The following is a 25,334-nucleotide window of genomic DNA, read 5'->3' as shown; positions in this document are numbered from 1 at the left end:
GAGAAAAATTATAAAAAAAAACAAAGAATACTTAAGATATAAAAAATAAAATTAAAATATATATACATAGAGTTGTACATACATACCTATATATTGTATTATATGTATAAAGAAACAACAACAAACAAGCATAGAGCTTCAGCGACTAGATAAAATTTCGGTTTTGTTTGCTTGTGACAGTGATAAAACACTGACGAATTGTATGGACGGGTGGTAGCAATGGAGGCTGCAGCAGCAATGGAAAATAACAAATAAATTGCGAAAAAATTGAAGAATGTTTATGTGTAAATATGTATATGTACAAATGTGTTTTTGAAAATTCTTTTGCTTACAAATAAAGAGTTAATAAAAAAAATTTAAAAATAAATAATAAAAAAAAAAACAGTACCAGTGACTCGTAGCAGCAGCGACAGCGAACGCGTCAAAAATTGTGCGTCTTATCTATGAAGTTATTGAATATCTCTCAAAACAGAGAAAATATTTTGCGACTAAATTAAGCACATAAAGCGCTGTTAAGTAGTCAAGTGGGTGCGACAGTGAGTTGTGACGTCTTAGAAATATAAGCCTAACAAAAAACACAAACAAAAAAGCTGCAAAAAAAAACAAAAAAAAAAACGAAACCGAAAGAATTTATTACGTCAGGGAACTGAATTGGAGTGGAAAAAGCCCGCGTGTGTGCGCGCTTGACATGTGTGTGAGTGTGTGCGCTTAGTAAACAGCCGTCGGCAAGCAAAGTGTAGTGAAGCGCGGTAAAGTATTGAGCGGATTGTAAACTGAGCTGACCTGAGCAGAGCTAATATTCTAAAGGTGGGAAAGTAATTTAAGTTTTCGCTTTCATTTGATTAATGTAAAATATGTAATTTGAAAATATTTAGTAGTGAAAGTAAATAGTTTGGTATGAAATTCTGCTTATTTTTTTATAATCTTTATAAGAAATCAAAGAGAGGAAATATTATATACATGTCGTTTTGCTGACATAATGCATAAAAGTGCGGCTATTTTAAGCCTTTCGCGAAGATATAAAAGGGTTTCTTTGCTAGCGTAGAAATTTCAGTACAAAAATATTTTATAAAAAACTTATATTCCCACTTCTTTTAATCAAAATTTCATTATATACTTGGCTAAACTTTTTCTCATTTTCGCATTATTTTTGCCTTGTGCTTCTTGCTTTTTTAAGCAGCATGTTTCTATGCATAATTGTACCTATATACAATGGGCCAGATTTAAAAGCTTAAAACAATAATCTTATTTAATCTAGATACCTTGGAGTATGCAAAAACAAACTCAGAATCCATAAAATCTGAAAAAGCGTTTGTAAGCCTTAATTATGAAAAATTTATTAATAAATTCTAAAACTAAAGATCTAGCTCTTAAATTTGTTTAAACTATAAATTAATCTTAGAAAAAATACAGTAACAAAATATGTTGATAATTATTTTTTGTGTCAAAACACATTTGAATTAATAAAAATTACATAGCTTAGTAAAGTACACTATTCCGATTATCGCCACTGCTAGCCACCGCTATTTAAAACAAAATATAATGAACTATTATATAGCCAAAGATATCTATATTAATAAAACTCGGCGGATAATTAGCGCTTTTTGTAATTAATTGTTACATTTTCAAGAAACATGAACGATACACGGCGTATGAGTAACCTTCCTTTCTGGTCATATCATAGGCACATAATACAAAGGAGAATCTTGGAAACTTCCCGACGGATTTGGACGAGATTTTCTCTAATATATTCTGCATCGTCATGAGAGTGACCTTTGGTATTTAGAATTTCTATAGGTGTGCCACCTGTCTTAAAATTTATAAGATCCGCACCGTTCGTTGGAACACAAAAAATTTAATGTCAAATGAAATGAATTGGCCTCTAGATAAGCATACTTAAATGTTTTATTTTTTAATAGGTTTTCCATTTGTTAAGAAAATAACTATATTTTATCTTAATAAGCGAATGTATCAGTTCTGCGCCGTCACTGTCACAGTCTTTTCAGACTCAGCCTCTAGATGTGCAATAATGTATTATTTTTTCGCGTGTGATTGGCAACTGTTTAAGAATTATAAGATATTCACCGTTTGTTGGATGTAGAAATTTGCAGACTCCATTCTCCATTTATCAATTTTAGTCATATGATTTTTTTTTTTGATTTAACATAAAACGCACTACTCAAAAATTTTCAATTAAAATCGTATTTTTATTTCTTTAAATAATATAAATTAAATAAATAAACTGGTACTTTTCGATGTACCACAGATTTTGATACCTTAGATTATAGGCTATACCAAAAAAATATTTGTTTCTGTTTTTTTTTAACGTTTAAATAGTCAAAAAAGAATTTTGGCCACTTTCTCTTTCTTCTGGCCCACTGTGCAACGCAAGATTTGGTAACTATTTAGTTGACGTTACTAAAATCTCCTTTCGGAGTAATATGTGTCTAACGTTTCTCTTACAGGTCTATTCTGCGCTGGTAATAAAAAGTTTGTAACCGGTAAATAAAGTTCCTGACAATTTTTAAACCCTTTTCGCATTCTGTGTACTCTTGTAACCGGTAAATTTTGTTACCATCTCATAAGCTGGTAACCAAGTATTGCCCCGTGAAATATACAATGCCAGAATTTGCACAATTCTTCATAGCTGAATCGCTGAATATTTTAACTGCATTACCAACGTTCCTAGAATCGCGGTGACAAGAACTGGTAAAATTTTTTGGTAATAAAATTTCCCGGTTACAAAATCTCGGTAACGCGCAGAATATACCTGTTAGAATAATTGTTCCATGAAAATTTCTTTTTGTACTCTTTTTAACCGACTTCCAAAAAAGGAGGAGGTTATCAGTTCGTCGGAATATTTTTTTTTATGTATGTTACCGCATAACTTTGGACCACGTCAACCGATTTCGATAATTCTTCGCATCGGAAAGGTAGTGTCTCAGAGGTGGTCCCATACTAATCTGGTTAAGATCCGATCAGCGGATCATGAGATATATATATATATATATTTTTTTTATATGAGAGTTGAAGTCGGTTTTTTTTTTGCTAAAAATTACTTGTTTACCTAGCTGATGCAGTTTCTGTTTACAATAAGCGCGTATTAGTAAGAAAATAAAGAAGATAAATTCGATATATGACGGTTGCAAAGAACATAAATGCCCGAATATAATCTTTTGTAGTATTTAAAAATTTTTTTAAATACACTTTTATTTGGGGTTATTTCGAAAACTACTTGTCACGCGAATTTTTCCTTCCTAGCGAGTTATTTTATATTTAAATTGAATGGTAATAAGGTAATGAGTTATAAATAATTCTACCTAAATACATACAAGGTTATGATTTCTAAATCTTTATGAAAAAAGTGTTTGTAAAACTTCTTAAACGACCAGTGTTTGGCATGGCGTATACGCGATCAAACCGGCGTACAGGCTTCCTTCACAATGAAGATGATTGCTGACATTTTTCCATTGTGCATTTTCTAATGATTGATGGGATTGATAGAAGCAGTAGCAAAAGAAGGTGATGTAACGAAAAATAAAATGAAAGAAATTTTCATAGTAAGCTTTGAATAGGAAGAGATAAGGATTTAGAAAAAGAGCCATTCTAACTGAATAACCAGTTTCACGAAAGCACTTTAAGTGAAAAAGGATTGTATTATTTGCATTTAATATGAAAACTGGAAGAAGGGAAAAAATCATTTTTCATTTACATAAATTGCTGGTGAAACAGGCACGCACTGTTACGTCCTCATATAAGCTGCGGCCAAAAGTAGGTGCCACTGCACTAAAAATTCGTTGAAATCTCGTATATGCAGCACACAGTACTTAGGAATGAAGAAATGTGGAAAATGGTAAAAGTCGACTCACTACCATGCCCTCAGCTCTTGTGGGCGGAAATGGTAAATATTATCTGATTTTGATGAAATTTGGAGTTTATACTGATTTCAACCACAAAAGCATAATTATGAAGGAACAAAAAACTCTTACAAAAATAGGCGCAAATTTTAAAAAATTATATTTTGAAGACACTAGTTGTACCTTGCTGGTTTAAGCCAAAATTTTCCAATTGAAGACCTTCTCACTGTGATGCAGACCTCCTACAAAAACGTTGTTGGCACCAACTACTAAATTTTATGAATTTTTTGGGAAAAGTAACAAACACATTTATTCTATTTCTAAAGAAAGTCCTATTTCTTATAATTAAAAATGACAAAACAAAAGCATTTACAATACCTTTATACTAGATTATGTGCGCAGTATATATTTCCAGTGAAACCTTAAATTATACCTATATTTTATACCACAAAAGGTTAGCGAAGGCAGCAGGACTTTTGCCATCGAAAACGGATCTTGTCCAGAGAAGCGCCTAGTTTTGGCTGAATATTGAATCTGATTCAAAGATTCTCGCATCATAAATATCTACATCTTCCTCAATTTCTGTTTTTTATTGCATATTATATACTTTATGTACATATAAAGGTGCTTTCTTTCAGCTCTAAACAAAAAATTCAATAAATTTAACAGCAGATGTGTCTATAAAAATAAGAATAGGAGCTAGAAGTGATTTAAATACGACGCGCATACTTAATGTTTACTTGGCCTAAGGATATAGTCAGCTGCGTTGTTTGAACCTTTTTATATATACATATATCCCTTTTTAGAATTGTTAAGTGAAACTGTCGTATGAATTTCAGCAGTTAGGTATATAAAAATTTAAAGCAATGCTTGACCACAGATATATTAAAAAAACTGATTATCAATTATATTTATCCGCACTAGTAGAAAAATTAATTTAAATTAATTGCGATACAATTAAAAATTTTTTCTTACAAATTTATTTTTTACATTGTATTTACTTATAGCTCACATCCCATGACTGCAAATATGCAAATTCTTTTATATTTGGCTGAGTTCAAAATTTTGCTATGCGTAATTGCTTCATCAGAATTTGCTAATCTATTTTAACTATTTTTGGCCATTGTAATCCCATTACGCAACAGTAATCGAGCTTTCAAATTAGGATGTATTAGAACTTAAAATAATAACGTTAAAGTGTTTTTTAATCCAAGCAGATTTTATTTATATTTCCAAATCACTTAATCAAATTGCTAAAGATGCAAAGAGATTTCAGTTAAATGCAGAATGAAATTTAAAATTCTTAAACATTTTTCTAAACATGCCAGCCTTTCAAAATATGCCAACTCTAAAAGATAGAAAAAGTACTGTTTCTGCGCCATTAGGTAAAATTTATGCTAATTTATGCTTAAGCGAGCGATGAAAAAATTAAAAAAAAATATGCTTCGGTTCTTTATGGTTTTTGTACTTATTTTCGAGTAAGTTTTCTTTATTTTGTTTGTTTGTTTGCTTGCTTGTTTGTCCATATATATGTAGGTATGTATGTAGGTATGTACGTATACACATAGAGAAACAATAGCAAACAAATGCGAATGTCATAAGCACAACAAGTGACAGCAACAATTTATATTATCAGCGCGCACAAATATGCATACTACTTATGTATGTGTGTATGTGCGTGAGTTTGGTGTTTGCGGCTGTTGCAGTGGCGTATGTACTCGTATGAACGCTGGTTAGCTAGCAAGCAAGCACACCAATGAACAGAATGTAGGAGTTGGTAAATATGTATGTATGTAGGTGCGCTAAAAATATGAATAAATAGGCAAACAAATGGGTTGACACGCATCGCATTTGCGACAACATGAAAACAGAATTTAATGGTTCTAATATGAAGCGGTCGGCATTATAGCCCAAAAATAATGAAATGCGAAATGTGAAAATATGAGAGTATTTAATTAGAAAATATGAAATGAAATCAACGGAGACTAATTAAATGTTATTAAAAGTTATGTTAAAAGGTTAGACCGTAATTAATTATTTCTAAATTTGTTAAGTGAAAGTTAAGTGCCACAAATGCATTTAGAATAACGAAATAAAGTTTTATTGGAATTTTATGAGCGCATAATTTAGGAATTTAAAAATGACTAAATGTGCTTTATAATATTTTGCACAGGTTATTGAACTTTTAGAATGTAAAATAGCAAGGATTTTATGTGACGTTGTGGACATTTATACTAGAAAAATAAACTAAGATACACTGAAAATAAAATCTGCATAAATATAACGAAAACTTGCGTAAATCTTACGAAATTTTTCGTCATTTTGAGCCACGAAAGTTTTCGTTGATTGTACAAAACCGTTTTCGTACATACTACGAAAATATGAGGCATCAGATTTTTAGTACATTTTACGAATGTATTCGAACTATTTACTAAAGAATTTAGTACTATTCTTTAGTAATTTCGTACTATTTACTAAAAAAATTCGCACTATTTCTTTATTTTTTACGAAATTTTTGTAAAATGCACAGAAATAATTCGTATATTTAACGAAATTACTTTCGTAAAATCTGCGCTTGTTTCGTAGAATGTGCGATTTTGCTTCCATTCTCCACACTGTAAAAAACATAGTACGAATTATAACACAGCACTTTTATTTTGTTTTTATCGTTAATTTTATACGTTTTTGTTTAACAAAACGTTTTGCAAAAACGCTTAACATTATTGATTAAAATATAATGAAAGTGTTGTGCTATAATTTTAGTCATGTTCTTATAGTGTTAATAATAAAAGCAATCATACATACGTTCTACGAAAGAAGAAGAATTTTCTGACTCCACTTTAGTTTAGAATTAATAAAAAAGGTTATTTTACCTATAATAAAACTTGAGTTTCTTATTAATATGTATACGAATAGGTTCTATACAACATATTTTTTTATTGCTTAGCTAATAAAGTATATTGATGCAAAGTGTTAAACTATGAGACTCAACAAAACTAAATATAATAAGATATAAAATATGAAAGAATATAAAAAAAACTGATTTTACTTTGTTAAACATTATAATATTTTTATGTGGAGGCACTTGACAGATTCGCAGCTTCATCGATGTTTGTTTCCTTGATGACTATAAATTAAAGGAAAATTATAAGGCGTCTGAAAAGCAAGTTTCAGTGAAAAGTCATACATGTACTTACTTTTAATTATATTAAGTAGTGCGTGTTCCTGGCTTAGGCTTGCGGTTGATAGGTAACTGATGAAATTGCCTATTTATCAAGTCCCACATTGCAGCGCAAGGCGCAGCGTAGGCGTTGTTAAAAACATTGTATACTTAAAAGCATAGTATATCCACAGCTTTAATATTTAATTTTGTATTGTTTTTTTATCCAGCAAATCCCTTTTTAAACCGTTTAAAATTATATTATACATTTCACACCAGCCAACAATTACTTCCGCAATGACACGCGATACATAAAATATGATGAAATCTTAAACTGCCGGTAATTGAGTATATGGTACGAAAATATTCGTATGTTGTACGAATATAAAAAACATGTTTCTGCAGTAGTACTTTATACGAAAGTATTAACTAAATTGTACGAATACAGAATTGTAGATATCATAAATTTAAAACCATACGTAAATATTACGAATGCCTTCTTACATTATACAAAATTATTCGTACAGAGATTTATTCAGTGCTTTACGAATGTGTTTCGTAAAATAAACATAAGATTTCGTAAATTGTACTGAAAAAATGCCTTACGAAAGTCCTTTCGTTATATTTACGTATGGTTCGTAAAATCTTGTTTCGTTGTGAAAAATATGTTCGTATTATGAACGAAAGTTTCGTGCATTGTACAAAAACCAACACTAAGAAAGATTTTTGTAGCACTTTTACGAAATTTTATTTTCAGTGTATAAAATAAGATATAGGAACAAACCTATTACATCTGTGGCCAAACTCTTTTCCAACTGAAGGGAACAGTCTTTTGAAGGCATCAGCCAAACAAAGGCTAAGCGTTATTATCAGGGATGGAAAAATAACAGCTATTTTCTAAATTTAAAATGAAGAAGTCAAACGGAAATAATTTTGTATGATATTTGAATATATTTAGCAGTGTGATGCTTGTTAGCTGAGAATATTAATTTTAAATGTTTTATTGCCTTCTTCCAAAAAGTCAGCAATTAATCGTTCATTGTTTACCGGCATTTTTTCAGTAAAAAAAAAAAACAGTTTAAATTAGAGTTTTATTTTTTAAATTTAAACTACCAGTTATAATGTGACCTTTAATTTTCTGTTGAGTTTTATATTTTTGTTCTGAATTCATTTGAAGTTTGTAGTTCTTCCCACCTGTTAGTACCAATTGTTTGCACTTTTATGGAAGGCTAATTTATTCTGCCTATAAATTTGGGCAATGACTGTGCTGTGTAGTGGAATCCTTCTAAACTGCTTATAATTTTTTACTGTATTATCAACTTTATTCATATATCTTCAGCCACGCGCCTTCAAAATTTTTCCTAAATGAAATTGGATAATTTTATTTGCTTCGCTGTAAGAAAAAATATACCAAGCGTTTTTGCTTTAATTTTTTTGTTATACTACTTAATTATGTTGAGCGAATATTTCAATAACCTTAATATAATATAATAATAAATTTTTGTTTTTTTTTTTGTTGTACAAAAAGGAAGTGTGTAATACATATTTAATTTCGCAAAAAAAAAAATATAAAAAACGTGCAAGCATTAAAAAATTTGTTATATAAATATACAAATATGTATGTATGTATTCCCGCTTATAAGCATACATACCTACCATGTTCATTTCCTATGAGATTACGCGCACATTCAACTTTCTTATCTGTTACTGTAATCACTTAACAGTGTAAATAATGCGCATTTTTCCCTTAAACCAAAATATGTGTGTTTCATCGCTTTGTTTTGCTTTTATTCCCTCCCCCCTATACGCCTTGGCAATAATTTTGCTTTTATTTGGTTTATTTGAGTATGGACCAGAAGCAAATTCAATTGCTTTAACAACTAAAGTATAATCGAATTAAAGCAAATATGTACTTCCGATTGATTGTTGTGTTTTCAAATTATTGCAATTTTCCATGCCACCATATTTTTCTTATCAAAAGCAATCAATATAAAAATTTGTTCAATCTGATTAGATTTGCTGTGCAAATATTTGCATAAATAATACAATTTTTTTTGTTATATAAAACAAATATTTCTGAAGATACATTTTTGTTAGCAAAAAAATAAAGAGAAACGAATATAAGCAACGCTTCAATCAAGCAATCACCACAGGGAAAAAATCCAAAAAAAAAAAAACAATAAAACTCAAAGAAATAGACCAAGCAAGTGTACTTAGCTAGAAAAATGATTTGTGTACACACAGTAACTCAAACACGTCTTCGCGTGTTGTGTTTTTTTTAGTATTCTGCTATATAGTAAGTATATGTATTGTCTAACCTTTAATAAAAATTTGAGAAAATTCAAAAAATTTTCATCAAAATTTCAACCTTTTTAATCTGAATCTCTAGGACATTTTCAGATATGCAGTTTTACAGCCCAAAAAATTTTATTCCCATAAAGTACAAGTTTCCATCGGACGGATTTTTGCACTTTTTTCCATATAAAAAATAACCGCAAAAGCAATAAACAACAAAAAAAAAAACTATTAGAAATCTACGCAATTTTTTAGATTAGAATAAAAATTATTGGCTATAAAACTGCAAACCTAAAAATGTGCTAACGATTCAAATTAGAAAGTTTAAAATTTTGATGAAAATTTTTTAAATTTTTCATAAAGTTTGGAATTTTGATTCAAATGATTTTGGTTAAAGCTTGGATAATTTATTTATAGATAGAGAACAAAAAAGTTTTACAAAAAAACATTGCGTATATTTAAAAAATCAACAGCTGCTCACTTGTTTGAGTCACTGTATATGCATATCCCATGCTATTTACATAAGTGTGTGTATATCCCTTTTTTTAGTACCGAATCACTCGTAAATCTTATCATTTCAATCAGCATTCACTCTAATCCACATTCGCCAGCAACATTTCAACAATTCATATAGACTTTGCAATTACATACAAACACACAAAAATTTATATACACATACATATGTATGTATGCACTAATATAATTTATATTGCACTTAATCTCAATATGTCAATATCCATTTGCAATATACTCATATTCAACGTAGCTACATACATACATACATATATGCAGGTACAATATTCATACTTACATATACATATATAAGTAGATTTATATATATGTCTGATTTGAGTATATCCCCATTATTTGCCAATCGTCTATTCCACTAAATCGCGCGTCCATCGGTCTGTGTGTATTTAGCTGTTGTCGTCATAGTTTTAAGCAAATTATATAAACGCACACACGAATATATTTTGTTTTTATAGATTTTTATTTTTATTGTAATTACTGTCTGTGCGTTGCTGGCTGAGGTATGTAGCCTGCCAACCAGTTGCTGATTTTCCTTATTTTTATTTTATTTTATTTTTTATTTATAGCTAACTAACTATACGTGTCTGTCTGCGTTTATGTATACGTCGGTCTGTAGGCTGCAGAATAATTGTATGATTGACCTTAATAGATAAAACGATTTGGCTTTTTTTTTAATAAAATGGTATAATCTTTCACATTCATACATATATATATATATATATATATATATATATATATACAATGTATATGCAATATGTATATTACACATACATATGCAAGCGCACTTGACAGTCTGGTATAATTTTTGTCTGCAAGCTATTTTATCTACTCTGAATTGTCAATGGTAGTCTAGCCAAATTGCGAAAATGGATTTTTTTCCATAGCAACATTTTATTTTGCTGTAGCGTCTGAAGAAGGTGTTTGAATTTTTTATAACACATGCTAAATATAATGGCTATTATAGAATGGATATATAAAAAATAAATTGTTTTTGAAGCACTTTCGTTTGAAAGCCACTTGGTTTTGATGATCAAAATTTGGAAGAGTGGCTTGGCCCAAAGTTCTGTAGTGAACTCTCCATCAACACTAGTTTCCAGGCGGTTGAAGCTGCTATTAACAGTGAGTAGAATCTTTAACCACCTGTGTCTTATTATTGATCAGATGGACCTCATATCAGCTCATAGAGCGCTGGACGAATGCTACGACATTTACTCCCACTGTTGGTTGGGTTTTTTTTTTAGATCATTGTCCGATTGACAGTCATGCAGTAAGGCTACGAATCTAAACTGATCCCTCCTATCGCAGCTACAAGGAATCACCACAGCGCTCTTTATTAGGCTGCTTAGCGCTCGCGAGGCTAAGGTTGAAATATTTTGTCTCACACTTGTTAACCAACCTCTAGAGCGTAAACTGAATTCGTAGTTTCATTATCGGTTAATCGATGCCAATCAGCATTCGTAGTCATTTTAACGAAGATTTCTCTCGATGATTTTTTATTTTCTGTCAATTTTCATATACAATTAAAAAAATTAAAATAATTTTTCACTTAAATTGCTTTGGTAAAATTGGCTGTAAGTCTGTGATTTTTTATTTCGTAACAAATTATTTTTATTATTTTTTAAATAAAATGAACACCTTACAAACATACATTTTTCCACAGACGCTAAAAATTCTTGGTATTGTGAAGGATGCAATTGTAAATGCTTTTTAAAACTTGTTTTTTTTTTGACGATTCACTTCCCCGTTCTGGCACACATTGCGAATCACAGTTGACTTTTTTCTGTTGAAAAACTTCCAAATAGCGCTCATGTTTCTACAAAATAACAGTTCTTGCATTTTCAAAAGTGTTAATCGCAATGGTATAAAAATATATTTCAAGAGATGCGAAACAACAACAAAATTTTAAAATCTGTAATAAAATAATCTAGCTTAGCGACAAATACAACACCTTCGGAATTTCCTAATTGTTTGGCATTTTCAGCCGAATACCGAAACCAGGCCGAACCTTCGGTCGGACACTAATACATAGCTTAGGCTTCGGTTATTATTAATGCGCGATCTAACCAATCTTTTTTCAAACGCATAGCCTCTAAATCTCGGCCAGAACAAGGTGGGTGCACAGTACTAATATCTTTCTGCATTTCACCGGAAATAATTTTTTTTTTTGGGACAGAGCCTGTTTACTACTACTTTTTCCACAAAATTAGTTTGCTGCTACTTCTTTATAGGTATTTGATTTATTTAATAATTTTGCCTCACTTCTACTAGAATATATCTGTGTTGTGATAGCTTTTGGCTTTCATATTTCGTAAACACGTATTATCGAACGTAATTGGCTTATCAACATTCATGATAAAGAAACAAAAATACTTGATTACGTCAGAATGCCTGCGGTACTCAAATTGATTAGAAGCTAACATTTATTTGCTTATTTTTGTCGAATTCGTTAGAAAAAAATTTCGCCACGGCTACCGCTCTAGTAACTTGGATACTCATAAAATTACTGAAGCAATTAATTATAATTTTTTTCTTCAAAGTTCAAGATACTCGGTTAGGAGCTATCTTAAGGTGTTATTTTCCCTCTTATCAGTGCAGCGTCTGCAAAATTGGACCCAGTTTGATTGCATGTTTTCCGATAAAGTTGGCATCTGTAAGCAGCCCGTGGATGTAAATAAATAACTTCCCTACGAACCACTCCCGCCACAGAAATTTTACCTTAAAGCGGATGTCCAGACTTTCTGTATATTTTATTTATGTAAAACACGTAAAGACGAATCATTAAAACCTAGATTTTTTGCGAAAGAGTTAGATCTTATTTCGGTTCCCTCAATTCAATTTCGTTGCAGTTCGGTTCTTTAAAGGAGCTCTGTTAAACTGCCAAAATTTCTCCATATCGAGAAAAATTATGACTTGTTCCCATTGGTAATTAACCGATTCAAATACGAGTACATTACTTCTGTAAATTTAATTTGTGTAATACACGCAAAGGGGAGTCCAAAAATCTTAGATTTTTTCTTGGGTAAATAAGTAATAATATACATATATTTAGTATACTATGTACCTTTTTGATTAACAGCCTTCCTTATTCATATTCACTTATTTACATATTCAATTCCCCATCTAACAAAATTTTCACTTAACTGATAATTATGGTTTGTTTATCAAAAACTCCACGCAGACTAGCTGAATTGAAATTATGTGTTCACGTGTTGACCTGAGAATAAAAACACTAGTTGCACGAGCAGATGAATAAGCAAAAAATATAAACCGACGCACATGCATACATTCTTACATATACATAATTATACACTGAGGAAAAAAAATTTCAAATCAGAACTATCTCTGAAATAGTGGAAAACGGCTGCAGAGCGGGACAGTTGATACTTGCGGTGTAAGTGTACAAATTCTCACTTCTCGTACAATATGAAAGTAGCTCAGCGAGAAAACCTCCGACTCAAGCATCGTTGGTCGCTAGTTGAAATCGCGGTGGAGGCAGTTATGAGTTTTTAGATTTAAGGAATTTAAGTTGTTGCGTGCCGCTTACCATAATTTTTTTTTTTTACAAAATATGCAACATACATGGAATCTGTAAAAGAAAAGAAAAAACGGAAAAAATATCCAAAAACCGAATCTTAAAAACGGAACCGGTTAAAAACTGGTTGCAAAGTAATGCACTGGGCGACAATTTCCGCTGCCAATGACATCGCCGTGCATAATAAATTTTTGTATGAAAATATTATTTTTAAATATATGTATACGAACATTTGTAGACGGTAATCAAATATGTATAAAGTATCCACATTTACTATGCATTATTTCCCTCAGTGTATGTAGCTGGTTTTATACGCCTCCTTATTCATGGTGTACATATGTATGTATGTTGTATGTGTTATGTGGGTGCAAGCGCTTAAGCAAAAGTAAAAAATGTATACATATATTTGCATTAGGCTGTCTGCAGCAGTATACATATGTATGTACATACATACATACTACACATAGTATATATTTTTACCCTAGAGGGAAACTCATTGCCACCATTAACTGTTCTACGCAGCAAATCCATATGTACAGTAAAATGCTTATGCAAAAAATTTGAAAAAGAATATTATTTCGGCATAGAAGGTATCTTCATTTAAGCAAAATATAGTTAAAGTAAGCGCCTAGAAGACCTTAAAGCAGAAACTGTGGTGTATTCTTAATGGATTATGATATGAGGAAAAAGCTGCAAATGGAATGTCTGCATTTAATACAATTAATGTTCGCCCAGCGGTTGAAATTCAACCACTAAAATGAAGGGGAGTTGTGGTGAGATAGGGTCAGTTGAGCTGCGCTGAGTTGAGCTAAGTTAAGCTGAAATGAGTTTGGATACATTTAGAGTGAGTTGAGCTGAGGTGAGATGAATTGTAGCGAGATAAGGGGAGTTGAGGTAAAATAAAATTAGCATGAGTGGAGGTGAGTTGAATTGAGCTGAGGTGAACGGAGTCAAGATGAAATGAGATGAGTTGGTAGGGACGTGAGTTAAGGTGAACTGAGAGGAGCTGATGTGAGGTTAGTTGAAGTGATTTTAAGTAGCTGTGGTGAGTTGAGGTGAAATTCGTTGAACAACATAACATAACATAACCTAACATTACATTACATATAGCATAACAGCATAACATAAGAAACCGTACCATAGCAAAACATACCATAACGTAACATAACATAGCTTACGGTCTGATTATAGCAACTTAACGTAACTTACGGCTCTCTATTAAAAATCCTGCTAAATGGGTGTTGCTTATAACAGCCGAAACTTAAAGTAACTTGCCATGTCGAAATCTGTTTCATTTTGATTTTTTAGGTTCTACGTTCCGTTAAGTTAAGTTAAGTTGCCATAATCAGGCTTTTATTCTTCAGTTGTATCTTAGTTTTTGTCTCCACGTTTATCTCTATCACGTTTTTTATTTCTGTCTCTTTCGTGTTTTTATTTTGATTGTTATCTTTATAGTTGTCTGTATATTTATCTTTTCATTTTTATCTTTATCTTATCCTTTACCTTTATTTTGATCTTTACTTTCATTCTTTTCTTCATCTAAATACCCACTCCCACATTTTTCATAGATTGAAGATAGATGGAAGACGAATGTATAATTTAAGAAAAATTAATCATCCAATTTAAAAAACAAAAATTATTTTGAGTAATGGAAATCTTTATTTGGATATTTACAAGTTTTTCAGTTAAATGGAAAGATGATATCTGTCAAGTGGCTGCCGCCAGTGGTTCGTACACATTTGTGACCGTTTTGTCACATTTCCATGACTTTCCGCAAGATTTCCGGTTATAACTTTTCGCTTTCTTGTCGAATATTCTCCTTAAGGGCTGCGATTGTCTGAGGCTTACTGGCACACTTAAACTCGCATCTTCAAATAACCCCAAAGAAAGTGATTAAGACGAAGGTTGATTAATTTTGCGCCACCTTGTATATGTATGTAGATAAGCAGAACCAACTGAGGCAAATCGTGGTTATTTGCAAGCAAATAGTCCTTGAGTTTACCCGAACTTAACGAACAATACATACTAGCCCTAATAAACATATTGACAGTGGGTTAGTGCCCTACTTTTTGCAAATAGCGGTTGGAAAAAGAATACCTATGCTGAAATAATTAAGCAGGTATTTTAATGTTTGATAATGATCCCTCGGCATTCTCTTTTTGGAAGAGGAAGGGCATTGTAAAAATACGAGCGCTTACAGAATTCTAGTCGGATATATCGAAAACTGAGAGACTAGATTGTGTTCAAACAGACAGACATAACTGACATACTTTTCATGGATAGTTACAATGGTATTCCAGTTTGGAAAAAACAGAAGCTGAATACAATATTTTTTCTTAGTAAGTATATGGAACGAAAAAATGAGAAGTGTGGCATTTGGAAAATGCAAGCGTGGCTATTGATTTTGCATTAGTGTCATTAAAAGGCGTTAGCAAACTCAATCTATTGTTAAATATACTCTTAAGTCTTTAGTTTCCTCAACCACAGTGTGTTCGATATGAAACAGGAAGTATCCAGGGGTTGCCATATCTTAGAATAAGTTACTATGTGCAACTTTTTCATATTGGGATATAGTCAATGGGATATTATTCAACTTATTAAGTTCGGTACAACTCGTTATATTTGTTTTCGGTTGATTAAAATTTCCGTTCGCCATAGAAATGGGGGCAGTAAGTTTTTCTTTTGGTTTCCAAAGCTTGTAAAATCACATTAATTACACCATCGTACCCAATCACAGCATTGATAAAGTATGCGAAAAAAAAAGTTAAACGCTCGAGGAGATGATATGTAATTTTAATAGAAATTACTCAAAAATTACTCTCACTCAATCAAGGAAATCCTATCAATATTAATTAAGTTCGAAACAGCAGAAGCTTACTACCGCTTGCAAACACAAAAATAAATATTTTCGCTCGAGAAGGCTATTTATTATCCACCGCATGAAAGCAACACAAGTAGCCAACAACCGCCAACAGAGATACATAGCTGTAAAAGCTCCAGAGAAATGCCATTTAAAAACAATTATCAATTAATAAAGTCAGGCTATTATCAACGCACAGCAAATAAAATGCCCATCGATGCATGCCAATTATATACAGATGTTAACGCTGTTGTTGCCTGCATTTGTGTGCGTATTCGCTACAGTCCCCGCAGGTTACGTATACGCAGTGTGTACGTTGCAGCATTGTCGCTGCAGTCAAAAGCCACTCATGTGTACCATCATTCATTGTTGCAGTCGATTACTTACGCTCGATAATCCATCAATTGATGTTGCATTCATATTACCTATGCTTTGCTGTATGGCTTTTTGCTGGTATTGCTGTCTCGTCAGTTTGGAACCCACCAGCAACCCTGCAAGACAGCTGAGCATCATATGAGTGTGCTCATTTTATCATTATCACTAATTACAAAAGTGCTTATCAAAGTATTCATTTTTGTTGAGACCATGGAAAAAAATTTAGTACTTTCTTCTTGTCAATCACTTTTCTACCAACGGCAATTTCGTATAAGTGAAAAATATATCTGCTTTACTCTAAAATACACGGCGCATAATATCATCAGAATTTTCTCAATACTAATCGTCAAACTACTCATTTAATAAACTACAAAAGCAAAATTATTTTATAAATGCTCACGTATTAGAGACTAATGTAAATGTGTTAGAATTTTTGCCTAAAGTGCTCAGCAATGTCTTTTAGGGAGCTAACTACATTTCGTGCGCTCACACAATCACACACATTGTATGTGGGTATTACTTCCCAGTGGGAAAAGTAGTAATGCATTCCATACGTGATAAATAATCGAATGTATTTTTTATGACTTTTACATCAAATTACTGTTTAATATGTAATGAGCGTCCTAATGCATTCAAAAAGTCCCAAAAATTTTATATTAAATCACATTCTCGATACTAGGTAATGCAAAATTGAGTGCCCCACTTTGCTTAGGACATCGCCCCGGGGGAAAAAAAATACATTTTCGAATGTGAAAAGGGTTGTTTTACTGATTATTTTTTCGACTACTTTATAATTACACTTTCCCACTGGGTTGGTAGTTCATGCTTGTACGTCATCGATCAATTCGATTCAAGTGTAAAATATCAATCAATTTCGAATTTTCGCAGCAAAGGTGCGAGCACGCTCGTATCAGTTTGTGCGTGTGTGTGTGTGTGTGTGTCAGCGTGTGCGCGCTTTTATCGCCAGCATCGCTCTAAAATGCTGACAAATCGCCTGTTTGCCGGTTTTAGTTCAAACGTTTTAAGAATTTTATAATTGTTTATTCAATGAATGCTTCCGCGAATGATTTTTGGTCGTGTGTGACGAATGTTTCTTGCTGACGCTTTTGTATGAGTAATATTACCGAAAGTGTTGTTGTCCGGAATAGAAGAGAATAATGCCTGAAATAATAAAAAAAAAATTCACTAATTCAGTCGATCGTACAAAATATGGATTTATGGAAAAAATGTGGGTTAATTGAAAATAAAGGAACCGTATTATTTGAAGAGTAATTTTTTATAGAATTGTGATTAGAGTCGTGAAAAGCAGGAGTTTGTCGAGTTGTCGAAATCTTTGAGTATTTAGATAAAGAGTAAAATTCATCACCTGATTGGATTAGTGAAATTCAGGATGAATCTATTGGATAAATGCTACAAAAATATAGGGAGTTAAAACTCGAACGAATCAAAGCACAAATCTTTCATTTTATAAAACCTGTTAACAATTTTTCCATTTTTTTAAATTTTTTTTATAAATGTTTTTTTTTTTGCGTCTATGTTTCGTATTTTAATGCCTTTTTCTCTTGCCTATTTCCGGATTTTAGGGGCCTATTTCGCTATTCTATTTTGCCTTTTCTTATCGCTTTTTAGGTCCTAAAAATCCGTCGCCGATTTTCCATGTATGAAATGTGTGAATGTATCACCATAAAAAGCTGAATTAACATTTTTTTGGTAATTTCAATAAATCGGCCTACTTAACAAATACTACAGCATTAATTAAAAGTTTTGGGTGTAGGGAGCTGCAGTAATAAAACAAAAATACTTTGAAAGCACTGTGAAGCACGCCGCGTATTTGTTAGTTGAAAACATTTCTAAATCAAAGATTTCTCAAATGCCTACTTTTTGATACCCATATTGTAGTATTTGGCTTATGTTATCAATTTTATTACTTGCACTTTTCCAATAGGTGGCAACCCGCCTCAAACAATTTTCAACAGTAAAAATAAAAGTAGAAGATTTTCGAAACCATTTCAATTGATACCCGTATTGTAATATATAATTAATTTAAGTTATTAAATAATTTTAATAAAATTTGCACATCTACAGGCCAAGCCCTGTTATTTGACACCCCACATTTGAAAATAGAACGAAGTATATGTAAATACCTATGAAAATGCCACAAGAACCCAAACTTTCAAGTTCACAACTGCATTTACAGTGACAGTATGAAAGTTATCCGAAAAAAATTAATTTTTCTTAATTTAACATCCTCAATTTTTCTAAAAAGCGACTTTTCATTTAAATCCGTCTGCACTGTGGCGCTGGTGGCGCTGATGTCAAAATAAAAGTACGCTCGACATAAAATGCATGTTTTCTTCCCATTAAAAATTCTTGCAAAAACAACATTAACACAACTTTTTCAATGGGAATTTGAGTAGCGTAACGCCAGGTAACATCATGTCAGATAGTTCAGCTGATTGAACACAAAGCAGAAAATATTTATATGTACACACATTTAAAAACTTGGAAAATTTACCACTTCTGTTTTTTTTGTGACGTCACGCCAGCGCTTATGTTTCTTATATAGTATTTATAAAATAGCCATTTAATTGCTGTGCAAATCTATATAAACCTTTTTAAAATTCTGACTTGTTCAATAATTTTTAACATTTTGTCGTACGAGTGGAAAATACCTATATATAAAATATTGTCATCGCAAAAAATACTTGCAATAGTTTTAGAGTACAGTTTGCGCTATATAAAATCCACGTTTAGAGTGATGGAAACCAATTAAAACCGTGTCACTATTTTGGGCATATAGCTATAGAAATTCAATAAAATATAGCAATGTAGGATTTTCCATAGTAAAAAATAAAAGTGTGTAGACATAAATAAAAACAAAATTTCTTTATAAAATTAGATTTATAACCAGATTTTTGGCATTCTCAAAATAGGTTTTGGTTACAATTTTTGATATCTTTAGTTGCAATACTTTTGTACATACATACATGCATACATATGTACGTCATTCTTATTTATATGTTTACGCACGCATTGATGCTATTTAAAAAAAAAGCGCATAAAAACGCAGCTAAAACATGAAAACCACTGCGTATGTTGAGACATTAACACAACTTTACTATTTCGTAAAATCTACGTTCAGAGATCATAAAATCTAAATATATGTACATACATACGTTAAAAGAGAAATCCTGGAAACTAAACAATAACAGTACAATATAGCATTTAGCACACGCGTTAATGCAGTATAAACAAAAGAGGAAAACATGAAAAATATTGCAATAAACAAAAAGTTAGTTTGATTTGAATTTATGAATTTAGTCGAATTTGGTTGAAAGTGCGTAAAGTAAAATAAATAAAGAATAGTTATTCATATTAAAATAATATAAAATTTTACTGCGGACTGCGCTTTGAACATTTATACTAATTTTAAGAAATATTCCAAAATAACGTAAAAGGATGTGAAATAGGAAAACAATATTGGAAGTTGATGAAAAAATGCATTTTATGTGCGCTTAGGCAAAAGCAAAAAAAAATGGAATGGACATAAAAAGTATGCGCATTTTGGCCACACTCATAAAAAGTAGAATACATTTTAGGAGCTTTATGATGGGAGATTTTCAAAAAAAATGTTCGATTTATGAAACATTATTTGTTGTGTATGAATGTGGGTGTTAGTTAATACATTTCGAAGGTATTTAGAAAGTAGGTAATGAATCGACTTTCTCCTGGAAATTAAATTTATAATCTTATAACTCGGGTCTACATAAAGCGCATTTCCTTCAAAGGTGTATCAATTCAATATTTATCTTGTTAATTTAGCTGAATTAAATTTTTCAAATAGGTTGCCACCATAATTCAAAATTATTTTCGACAGTAAAATTTCTAAACCTCTTTAGTTTCATACCCATATTGCAATAGTTAATTTATCTCATTAATTTAATTTCGTTTCACTTTCAAACAGGTGGCAACTTTCCACAAAACTTTTTTCGGCTGTGAGACTTTTTAAGCGTCTTTCTTTTGACAGCCATATTGCAGTATTTAATTCATCTTATCAATTTACCTAAACTGCAATTTTCAAACAGGTAGCAACTCTGTATTTTTTCTGCTATATTTTAAGCTAGACCTCAAACAATACAACGGTGAAAACTGCATTCGGTTGAATGCATTAGTGTTCGAGTGATACGCGTACAAACATACAGATAAATTCAAAAGATTTTTACTCTAATAAAAACTAAGATTTTTGCAGGACTTTTTTTAAATTTCTACGAGATTCTTTGTGTTTTACTTTTCGGCAAGTTTTAAGAGCCTTTGAACATTTTTATATTTTTCGGGAGTTTCCGAGTTTCGGGATTGATTGGGCATTTTCGGAACCTCGTGATTATTTTTAAGATTTTCTACGGGTTTATTTATTTTTTGGGATTTTTCGAATTTTACTTTTCGGGATATTTTAAGAACTTTTTTCGGCTCTTTTCTCTATATATATATTTTTTTTTTTTACTTTGCAGGGGTTTCCGGTTTATATTTTTCAAAAAATACTGGGATCTTTAAAGATTTTTTGGCAATTTTTGGGACTTTTAGGGGTCGCGGCGTAATTTCCGAATTTTCAGGACCTCTCGCGATTATATTGATATATATACAATGTTTACTAAGCAGTATTTGTTAAGTAAAGTCAATAACACCGCTCATCTACCATAAAACGATAACTTGGAAAAACGTAAAAACTGCCAAATTACACTAAGTTTTGGAGATGAATTGTTCAGCATTGACTAAGGAGGAATTTCTCAACAGAAAATTTCATTTTAATAAAATTATGAAAAATACTCATGGCACTGCCTACTTTGGATATAAAAGTGTGTACGCCATTATCGCCTTAATCGATCTCTTCCAAACTTGGTAAAATATTATTTATTAAATCATTGTCAATTTAACACTTTTCGCAAGGGTTTCATAAAAATAGTTATTCTCTTTTTTTACTCCACAAATTGAAAATTGTATTTACTTAGAGTAACACCAGAATATTTTGCTTTTGAAATCATTGACAATTTTGTTATTTTCTATGGACTTTGAACAGCTCGTCCCTAAGTCTATTTAATAACCATTCGGTAATAATTTTAGCCTCTAGCGTTGACAAGTAGTTTTCGACATCGGTGGCTCGAAATTACCATTCAATTTTCTAATGACAAGCCTGCAAGTCGGCGGCCTTAACCAGATTTATGTTTTTGTACATAAAAAAAAAGTTTTTGTTAGCTACGTGCCTTCTGTAAAAAAGAATAAAAATAATTTCACTTGCTTGACGTATTTACTAGATATATTCTTGCAATTCATTATTCAACCATCAATTTTCAGCATTCGAAATAAATCAGTTTATACTCCATAAAAGAGTCAACGATTTGTTTTGATTAGCGCGTTTAGAGCGGCAATAAATGTTTCGTGTTCTAAAACAAACAAACAGTGGTGTTAATAAATAGTTGCTGCTTGTGATTTTAGCAATTAATTCTTCTATTAAAGCTTCAGAATTTATACATATGTATCTATGTATGTGCATTAGACCGTATCGAAAAAAAAGTTCAGCCGTTTAACAAATAATACAAAGTGCGCCTTACGCGGCTCCGTAACAGTCTAAACATGTATAGCATTAAATAAAAATTATTAAGTTTCTTGTTCGGTTGACATAAGCTCAAAAAGTTTGACACGCAAAATCCGTAATTTGAACTTAACTTTTTAATTAGGTGGCAACTCCCTTATTTCATTTTACACCCGTACTATAATTTTTCATATAAATTATTAATAAAATGGCAACCGAACTTTTAAAAAACCCTTTTGGCAACCCTCTTAAAAAATATTTTCGAAATAAAGCTCTTTTAAACTTCTTTCGGTTAACATCGGCGCTAAAATGTTAGGTACATTTATTCATTATCTAAATTTAACTTGAATTTTATGAAACACCTGGCAGCCCGATTTTAAAATATTTTAGATATATAAGAACCTCTGATACTAAAATTGAAAATTTTCAATCAATTTAATATCAATTGTGACTTTTCACATAACTATTCAATAGCATCTCTGCCTAGTTGTTTTTAGTTGCTGCTCGGGCCAGGTATCAAACCTTGGTTCTACCGAGTGGCAGTGCACACCTCTAACCACTAGTACACATTGGATTGCATATATGCAAAGCAGAAAACTTCAAAATATTTTTGCATTGTACGCTGTCAGAAATTTGCCCACAGAAGAATTTGTCGGAAGAAATGCTATGATTTTGACTTTGCTTCACCGCATGCCACTGCATCAGCATTCGTTCGGAGACAGGACGTTTGCCACAAATACCGCTTTGACGTAAACACTCAAACTTTCGGCTGTATACATGCATAAATCCATATATAGCACATACAATGACTCAAACAAATGACCACGAGTTAACTTTTTTTAAATATCCGTTATTTTTTTCTTTAAACAAAACCATATAAATCAGAATTTCAAACTTTATACAAAATTTAGGAAATTTCACCAAATTTTCGTCAAAATATAAACTTTTTTAATCTGCATCTTTAGAACAGTTTTGGGTAATTTTAATCTAATAAAGTGCAAGTTTCAAACTGCTGAAAAATCCCGTTGATTTTTGAGATGTTTTTTTTTGGGATTGCCTTTTCGGTTTTTTTTTTATAAAACAAGTGCAATTTATAAAAACTTTTCTTAATTTTTTGAAATTTCGTTGCTAACAGTCATCTGGGTTTTATTTAATAAGAAATTCATTATTACAATATGGTAAAAAGTGCAAAAATTCGCCACAAAAAAAAAAAAGTTCTAAAAAATCGGGATTTTTCAGCCGTTTGAGACTTGCACTCCATTAGACTAAAAATTGTATAGGCTATAGAACTGCATGCCCACAAATTTTCTAAAGATTCCGATTAAAAAGTTGGAATTTTCACGAAAATTTGTTGAATTTTCCTAAATGGTGCGTGAAGCTTGAAACTATGACGGTTGTTATAGAAAAATAAGAAAAAAAAATTCGGCGCGAAAACATTACGAATACATATTAAAAAAAAAATCAACACGTGGTCATTTGTTTGAGTCACTGTATGTACATGTAAAATTATTATAACGACTGTGTGCCTCACCAAATGAGTGTGGGTAGTTTACCTGCTGGACAGCTTGCGATAGCCACAAGCCCCAGAAGCAGCAAAAAGTGGTTTCCAGGAAGTACAAAACGAAACACGAGTAGTATAAAAATAACGCTTGAGCAACAGCAAATAGAAGAATGACATGAAATACAAAACTTGCACCACAACTCCAACAACAACCACAATGATGTTGCATGCTTATATACTTTACTCTTAAAATTCCAAGCCATCGACGTAGCAAAGTGAAAGGAAACAAAAAATGCGTTAACAAGTAGAAGAACAGCAACTTAAGTTACCTGCACTTTCAACGTTATCCTCCTCGCAAGTGCTGCAATTGAAGTCCAGCTATTTTATGTACTGCCATTGCAACGGTATCTTGTTGCTTCAACACTTCATAGAACGAGTATATCTAAGCGTACCACGAATGCACGCACACGCGTTGGCATGTTGAAGGTGGATGTGTATGTGTGTGTGTGGGCGTGTGTGTGGGGGCGAGTGTAGGTTTGGGTATTCTTGCTGTTGATGTTGCTTCTGGTTTTTTGTTTGCTTAAACTCTTACAACCAAAGCTGTTTGACATGCACTCAGTCGCATTCTAGCAGCTCGCATGCATCAAGTACCTACATACATGTACAAGCACAAGCAAAACCCCGCTTGAAGTGACTCTGGCAGCATATTAGAAAACAATTATTTTCATGTGAATAAACCCCCGTTTTTGGTTTGTGTATGTGTGTGTGAGTGTGTACGTCAAAGTCTGAAAAAATGAGTTTAGTATTTAACAAAGTTTGGTCATGAGAATAGCCAAGCAGCTGCTATTTTATAAATACTACCATGTACAACAATATACATATGCACATTAGCGTGGTCCTTAAAAAATCAAATGAGCGATTTTTTTCAGTCTTTCCTCTCAATCGGTAATGTCAATGGCAAAGATATCACATATGTATAATTTTGGTCCCGATTCTGGCTATGCAGATTCAAAAAGTTTAAATAACTTTTTTTTCATATAATACTACTATAGTAGAAGATGTACATATAAATTTTGGTCCTAATCGGAGGCGTGTCGCATAGAGGGCAATTTCAAAAAAAATAAAAAAAAATTCAAATATTTTTGTAATATTTTTCAGCCTAAGTATTTAAATTAAACAATATACCGAGAATAATTTTACAAAATTTAATCTTAATTTCATATTGATTTTTTTACACCATAATTAAACACTTAATTACAAATGGTTCCGATAAATTTTGCTTTGTAGTGTTAGTGTATTTCTCTCTAGACAAATTGCAATTTTTGTTGTTTGTCCCTCTCACTTTTGAACAAAATTGTATTGTGCTCTTCTACAGGTTCAACTCCTGTCTCTGCCATGTCACCTACCAATTTTAAATGTTTTATTCTGTTATAAATATACATACATAACTTCCATTTTTCGACCAACAATTTGCGTCTGTATAAATAAACTCCTGATTAATGGAAAACCGATTAAAAAGCGCTAAACTGCTCAACGCTTTTTCTTCACTTAACCGGTAGTGAATTAAACTTTTAACATATTATTTTATTTTATATGTTTCATATTTAATTTAATTTTCTTGAGTAATCTGAAATTT

General features: G+C 31.6%; 1 protein-coding gene across 1 annotated transcript in view; it reads left to right on the top strand.

Annotated features, from left to right (window-relative positions):
- The first annotated feature begins 321 nt into the window (after positions 1–321).
- Dgk (diacyl glycerol kinase 1) overlaps positions 322–25,334 on the top strand; it is a 178,269-nt gene continuing 153,256 nt past the window's right edge. The window contains exon 1 of the mRNA XM_017608996.1: positions 322–807. The gene's annotated coding sequence lies outside the window, so the exon portion shown is untranslated. The remainder of the gene's footprint in view (positions 808–25,334) is intronic.

Source organism: Rhagoletis zephyria, unplaced genomic scaffold (assembly GCF_001687245.7).
Source record: "Rhagoletis zephyria isolate East Lansing unplaced genomic scaffold, Rhagoletis_zephyria_1.1 Rzeph_scaffold_00180, whole genome shotgun sequence".
Lineage (NCBI taxonomy): Eukaryota > Metazoa > Arthropoda > Insecta > Diptera > Tephritidae > Rhagoletis > Rhagoletis zephyria.
The sequence above is the reverse complement of the archived record's forward strand: the minus strand, read 5'-3'. Positions and strand labels throughout refer to the sequence as shown.